Source organism: Protomyctophum parallelum, assembly GCF_964188405.1.
Source record: "Protomyctophum parallelum genome assembly, chromosome: 1".
Taxonomy (NCBI): Eukaryota; Metazoa; Chordata; class Actinopteri; order Myctophiformes; family Myctophidae; genus Protomyctophum; species Protomyctophum parallelum.
In genome coordinates this window covers 17,500,134-17,508,165 of record NC_139697.1, presented here as the reverse complement: position 1 = coordinate 17,508,165, position 8,032 = coordinate 17,500,134, and positions in this window count along the sequence as shown.

Genomic DNA, 8,032 nt, shown 5'->3' with positions numbered 1-8,032 from the left:
AACGTTGGCTTCCATTATCGCATTGGAACTTTTCAGGAATAGAAAGCCTGCAGTTTTTATTAGCATGGATTCGATTTTGTTCGAAACGGACGAATCATGTTAACTTTGGAAGCCAATATTAGCAGGATGGAAAAAAAGATGGGAAATGGTGCAGATCCGTGTTGATCACATGACTATGGAGATAATGTATACCAAATTGTGTGATGTATGGATAGAATGTCTACGAGTTATATACAGAAACCTCATGGTGGCGCTATAACAGGCCGTTGAGGAATATTTGGGGCAGAGGTTCGTCGTTGGCATCCAGGGAGTGTGTGTGCAAAGTTTGGCATGGATCGGGCCAACGTTGCCGGAGATTAGCTGGTAACAGACAGACGGAAGGACGGACAGACGGACAGACGCACACACGCACACACGGACGTGCAAAACATACTCTCTCCCCATGCCTTCGGCCTGGTGGAGACAAAAGAATGGTGGCATTTTATCATGACCATTAGTGAGGACCAATGATATGAAGGCAGGTTGAAAAGTGTTCCTATAACGACCTCCATCCCTAACACAGATATTAGCGTAATGAGCACACACAGTGTTGTTCATTGTTCAAAGCTTTGATGACATGGTCGACAGCTGCAGGGCTGTTCACTATAGTCCACTGTAGTGTTTAGTACTGACTGTACTGAAGAATATTATATAGGAGTATTATTATACAGAAGTAGGCCTACTGACTGTACAGTAAATATATAATATATTGAAAACTTGTAAAATGGGACATTCTACATAATGAGTGCTTTTACTTTCGGTACACTTTCATGCCAATACTTTTGGAGTACATTTTGAATTACGGACTTCTACATTGCAGTAATGATAGCCTACTTTTACTTGTAAAATCACTGAGGAAACGTCCCAGACTCCCAGGGGCATCCATGCGTATGTGTTATATATTATAAGTTATATTGTATTAGCATACTCTACCGTACAGACTGTATAAGTTATATTGTATTTACCTATTACTCTACCATTCAGATTGTAGTATAGTGCCGGTTTAAACTTGGATCCATGCGAGTACAATTTACAATTTAGTCATTTATCAGACGCTCTTAATCCAGAGTGATTTACCGTAAGCAAGAACAACACATGGTAATACATCAAATAGATAAACAATAGTCATCATGAATCTTAAACTAAGAACCTAACAGTGGAATATCAATATAATGAAACTATGCATATACTGTACACTAGTGCTATGTCTACATAAAGTGCTATTAAGTTACATAAGTTGAGCCTTTGCATTCGCCTGTAAGGTCGTAACCGAAGAAGCTTAATTGCTGTCAGCCGACCTCAAGGTCATTCGTGGCCCAGGGGGTGACAATGTGTCACATGACCTCAAGGTCACTCATTAGTGGACAACGTTACGTGTGTCACAGCTTGTTCCTTCCTAGGGTGTCACCTCTTTAACCTGGCAGGTCACCTCTTGTTGTAGCAACGGGGGCCTCGGCAACGCACAGAGTCCCTGGTGACATGGATGGCTCTCTGTGTGTGTGTGTGTTTGTGTGTGTATGTGTGTGTGTGTGTGTTTGGCTCTGTGAAGGAATGTGTGTGTCTCTCTTCATAACGATTCCCTCCTCAGCTCACCGTCATCATCGCGTCCTTTGAACCGTCTGTATTTTACGACCTCATCATCATCGTCGTCGTCGTCACTGACTTGGCGGTTGGTTTGACGTTTGTCCTGTTGCATTATGGGATGTGGAACGTCCGGAACCGCAGTGCTGGTCCAGCCCATGAGGCCTCCGTCGGGTCAGGTAGGAATCCCCTCTTGGTGTTTTTAAGCATTATGTTATGCTTTAGCTATTGACAAATAGCAGATCTACAAGCAGATATGAGCCTGGAACAACATATTTTCAGATGGGGGTCAGCGGCCAAATACAGATAATTATGGGGGTCCTTGACATGAAAAAGTTGAGCACCACTGATAGAAACGTTTTTCAGAAAACTGTCACGATTTAGAAGGCATTTGTAGAATCGTCCTCAGGTCAAAAGTGGTTTACTATTCATTGACTAGGCCTATACCTTTTTCCACAGTGACAAAAACCTAAATTAAAAACATACGCAATGGTCACTGAAGGCTCTGACTAAATATTATATTAAGGCCAGAAAGTAGTTTTTTGACACTTAGTAGGCGTTCCAGCATTGCGTGCGGTGCGGTGCGTGCGTGCGTGCATGCGCACTTGTGCGCGCGGGTGCCTGCGTGTGTGCACTTGCCGTAGTACTTGCCCTAGCCTCGACCTCCTACAGGCGTATGCATAGGCTCAACTTATATAACTTAAATAGCACTTTATGTAGACATAGCACTCTATAGGTTATACACATATAGTTTCCTTAGATAGATATTCCACTGTTAGGTTCTTATTTAAGCTTACGTATGATGACTATTTTTTGAGCACCACTCCTATAGACAGTGGCTCTGTCCCTGGGTCTGTCCCTGTGTCCCTGGTAGAGACCTGCAAGCCCGTCGGGTACCGACGGGGCCCCGGCCCGGCCCACCAAAACGGGCCGGGCCCGGGCCGACTTTGTCACTGCCCAACGGGCCGTGGGCCAGCGGGCTCACACGCCGTTATATTAATTTTCCGATGTGAATTTCACCTAGACTGGACTTGCTTCAGCAGCGTGGCAGCATGCTCCATAGTGACGTGACAATAACCACTCCGCAGTGTCAGCACACAAACAAGCCACAAGGCAAAGACACTAAAATATGGTCAAAACTATAAAGACTTTGAAACAACGTGTTTTACATTCTATCTCTATCGCTCCGCGCCTATAAACTCTCGTCCTCTCTCTCTCCTAATTATTGTGCAGCGCAGCTGTACACACACACACACACACACACACACACACACACACACACACACACACACACACACACACACACACACACACACACACACACACACACACACACACCGAGTAGCTCTCTGACAGAATTCATCTCAGGAGATCCGCAGTCCGCAATAAAAACATTAAATACTGCGGGAGCATTATTACCACACTAAACAAAGTTGGATTTGTACATTGCAGAAACTGCAGATACATAACGTAAGTGTTCTTATTATTGTCCGTCTACTCTGGGTTTTATAATGCAGCGTGAGTCCGCGATAGCCGATCTGCAAGCTCACAACGCGTTGCGCTGATTGACAGTGCACGTGCAGCAGCTACTGTATAAAATTTTATTTAAGTAGGCTACTTTTTAGTGTGACGTCTGTGTGTTATTGACTTCTTGTTCCTTAATGTGGGTTGATAAACCCACATTAAGGAACAAGAAGTCAATATATAGCGATATAGTGCAGCTGTGAGTCAGTAGCTGCTGCTGCTGCTGCGTCCGTGCACCAATAGAGCGACCACGGCGGGCCGTTTCTGGACTGTACCAACGGGCTTAGGGCCGGACGGGCCTTAACTTCACGGGCCCGGGCCGGGCACGGGCCTATATTTTAGGCCTGTGCAGGGCTCTAGTCCCTGGGTCTGTCCCTGTGTCCCTGGCTGTGTCCGAGTACGAAAATAGCGTTATAGTGTTTGTTCACCACCAGGTGTCACTGTTGCACAGCCTAACACACAGACACACGCAGGCCAGGGAGGAGGGACAGTACAGTACAGTACAGTACAGTACAGTACAGTACAGTACAGTACAGTACAGTACAGTACAGTACAGTACAGTACAGTACAGTACAGTACAGTACAGTACAGTACAGTACAGTACAGTACAGTACAACTCACTTCAGATGGGTCTGATTTTTTGTTCTTGCTTACTGCCTCCACTGCCTTTTGTCTGCTAAATGCCTCCATTATAAATTGTAAATTACAATTGCAATTGCAATTGTAATTGTAAGTGTAATTGTAATTGTAATTGTAATTGTAATTGTAATTGTAATTTGTAAATGTAAATTGTAATTGTAAATTGTGCGAACGCTCGTCTCTCCTCTCAGGGCGAGGCGGGCAGCAGTAAACATGGAGGACGTCGTGGAGACTCGGCCGCGTCGAAGACGACCACGGACAGCGGTGTGGTGATGGACCCCTCCCTCGTACCACCGGGACCACTGCCCCGGAAGCTGCCCCCACTCACAGGTATAGGGTGCGTGTGTGTGCATGCGTGTGTGTGCGCACGTGCAGTGTCAAACCAGTGTCACACAGGACTTAACAAAGAAACCACACAATCTCGCAACATCTGTGTGTGTGTGTGATCTGTGTGTGTGTGTGTGTGTGTGTGCGTGCATGCGTGTGTGCGTGCGTGCGTGCGTGCGTGCGTGCGTGCAGTGTCAAACCAGTGTCAAACCAGTGTCACACAGGACTTCACAAAGAAACCACACAATCTCGCAACTTCTCTGTGGGTGTAGATTCTCCTTTACACACATTCATGACTCTTGAATTATTGTGCACATTTGTAAATGTGTTGCAAATGCACTTTATCCTACTTCTATGCTCAAATGATCTAACTTTAACCTGCATTGATGGATTAAGAACTGCACCCACGCAGTGTACATTTTTTCATAATATTTTTATATTTAGACAAAAAGTATTTTTAGTCTTAATCATATAGTCTCCTGAAAAACGTCTTTAGTCGTAGTCAACAAAATTAACACTGCACCCACGTTACTTATGGTTGATGTGACGCAGTCGTCGACTACCTTTTTTCACTGACGAAAACTACATGGAAACTAAATGAAAACTAAGCTATGATGACTATAAAACTAAGACTAAATATGATAAAAACTAGAGTAAAATGTTAGGAAGGGACTAGTGGACAAGAGATCCAGTTCTAAGTAAAAGACAAGTTCATTCAGTCATTTTACTCTTGGTTGCATGCTGAAAATAGCAGATCTACAAGCTCACAACGTGTCGCAGCGCGACGCGTTGCGAGCTTGTAGACCGGCTATTTTCAGCAAGTGTAAAAACAGTCATTACGAGGGCATCAAGGCCAAAATCAACTGCAGATTTTAGGTAGACTAAAATCTTATGACATTTAGTCGACTAAAACTAGACTATATTCCAGGTGACTAAAATGTGAATAAAACTAAATTAAAACTATTCAAGAGACAATGACTAAAACTAAAATGAAAATGTGCTGCCAAAAACACCACGTGACGATAAAGTTTGATTCTGGTTCTGATATGGAGTGACTGTATGTCACGGGTCCTCAATGTGTCTAGTGTACACGGACACCATTTTTGTCCGTGACCAGATTTGACTGAGAGCCTGCCATCGTGCAAATTCCAGCTCTTCTCGAGAAAAACTTGAGTTAATAGCACAGGCAGACTCTTCACATTATACTAGAGCATGTCTGAAATAAATGTCAGAGCTGAAATCGACATGTAATATGAAATAAATGCTTAAACATGTAGCTAGGTGTATAGAGGTGTTAGAGACCACAGAAGTGAACCTTTCAACTCACCGTTTCTCTGCAAGACATTACTCTATAAGCCATATCTCCAAAACTGGTGGGTCAAACTGAACAACCAATAGGCCTATGTCAATTTGAAGATATGATTCCCTGCTTTCATATGACATGAAAAAACGAAAATTCTAAAAGATCCAATGGCAGTCCCTCAGTCAAATTTGGTCACATTAATGTGTCCGTGGAAAAGTCTAGGTTTTATATATAGGTTTATAATGTACATATTTTGATCATGAGACCCAATTGGTGAATGTCAGTCTCCAGGTTTTCTTCAGAACTTGTATGATACTGATTTACAGTACAATGTGACTATATATGGTTCTCAAACGTTTTATTAACCCCCATAACTCTGAGTGTACAAATAGAACCAAATGGACCGTCCATTTTCATTCAGGGCCATCTCTTTTATGTGCTTCTGGTGATATTATTGTCCACTCGTTTTGTGTGTCTGTGGCAAATAAATCATTTTGACAAAAATGTCCACGTGTTATTTTCAAAAGGTTTCTTTTTTAAAGATTGTTTTAATGCATTTTGAACTGGCTTGTAATTTTGGTACATATATTTTGATGTTTTCAAATTTTAGAAGTACAGACAACACGTACATAACAAAACAAATACAGAACAGAACAGATACAAAACAAAACAACAAACACCAGTAGTTAACATCCATGCATATAGGGTATACAATTATGAAATGCAATTAAAAAAATTAAACTGTATACTGCTAATGAAATCAACTATAACTGGAATAAAATAACAGACAGAGTACATTATTATAACGACATTGCATTATTGATACTTTTACTTAAGTAAAGCATGCAACTACTTATTTCATCACTGCATAAGTGTGTTTGTGTGTGTGTGTGTGTGTGTGTGTGTGTGTGTGTGTGTGTGTGTGTGTGTGTGTGTGTGTGTGTGTGTGTGTGTGTGTGTGTGTGTGTGTGTGTGTGTGTGCGTGCGTGCGTGCGTGCGTGCGTGCGTGCGTGCGTGTGTGTGTGCCTGTGTGTCTCTCTCTCTCCCCCTCTCTCTCTCTCTCAGTCAGCCCAGGGGGCGTGTCAGCACGGCATGGCCCCGCCCCCGAGGAGGCGGGCCCATTGGAGTGCCGCCCCGCCTCCAGTCAGATTCTGGAGCAGCTCCAGAGCCAGGGCATCATCCCAGCAGAGACCTACAGCACCATGGTGGGTACATATATCTCCATTCAGTATTTTAGCCGTGACGTGAGCGCCCCCTCCGGAGATACTTCCGGGTCCCACTTTTTGTCGCTTTTGTGTCCCCATAGAGTTATATCTGGCTGTGACAGGCCGTCTGGCCCCACACGGAATACTATCGCCATTTCATGTCATTGTGTCAACTAAATCCTCATTAATGCAAACTAGATTCAACATACTCAACCCTTCACACATTCTAAATATGCCCCCGAAATATTGTACGATATGTTTTATTTTTCTTTGATGCAAGAAAGATGTATTTGGCGCTGCACTGCGGTGACATGGGCATTAGGGCTACGCTTGCATGCGGGCCCTTTGTCTAAGACAAATTTCTTCCTCGGGAGACAAATAATAAAGAACCTTGAACCTTGAACCTACTGAGCAAATGGTCTGTTACCACCTTCAATAATAATGATAATAATAGTCTTCATTGTCTCCACATCATATATTTTCTTTGTTATGGACACTTGTACAGAACATTAATAATTCCACTCGAGTTGGAAGCATTAAGACATTAAGAAAGATTCACGCGTTTAGATATTCTATTTACAATGAGATGCGGACGGGAGCTGGTGCCACTTGGACCCGGATGCAACGTATAGGACTACAAAATGACGTCGGACTTAAATACAGAATAGGAGCAATGTCCCTGGGGAGGCCCTCATCTCTATGGTGGGTATACCTCCATAGGAGCACTGTCTCTGGGGAGGCCCTCAGCTCTATGGTGGGTACACACCTCCATATAGGAGCACTGTCCCTGGGGAGGCCCTCAGCTCTATGGTGGGTACATACCTCCATAGGAGCACTGTCCCTGGGGAGGCCCTCATCTCTATGGTGGGTACATACCTCCATAGGAGCACTGTCCCTGGGGAGGCCCTCATCTCTATAGGGTACATACCTCCATAGGAGCACTGTCCCTGGAGAGGCCCTCATCTCTATGGTGGGTACATACCTCCATATAGGAGCACTGTCCCTGGGGAGACCTACAGCTCTATGGTGGGTACATAAATCCATATAGGAGCACTGTCCCTGGGGAGGCCCTCATCTCTATGGTGGGTACATACCTCCATAGGAGCACTGTCCCTGGGGAGGCCCTCAGCTCTATGGTGGGTACATACCTCCATAGGAGCACTGTCTCTGGGGAGGCCCTCATCTCTATGGTGGGTACATACCTCCATATAGGAGCACTGTCCCTGGGGAGGCCCTCATCTCTATGGTGGGTACATACCTCCATAGGAGCACTGTCCCTGGGGAGGCCCTCAGCTCTATGGTGGGTACACACCTCCATAAGAGCACTGTCCCTGGAGAGGCCCTCATCTCTATGGTGGGTACATACCTCCATATAGGAGCACTGTCCCTGGGGAGACCTACAGCTCTATGGTGG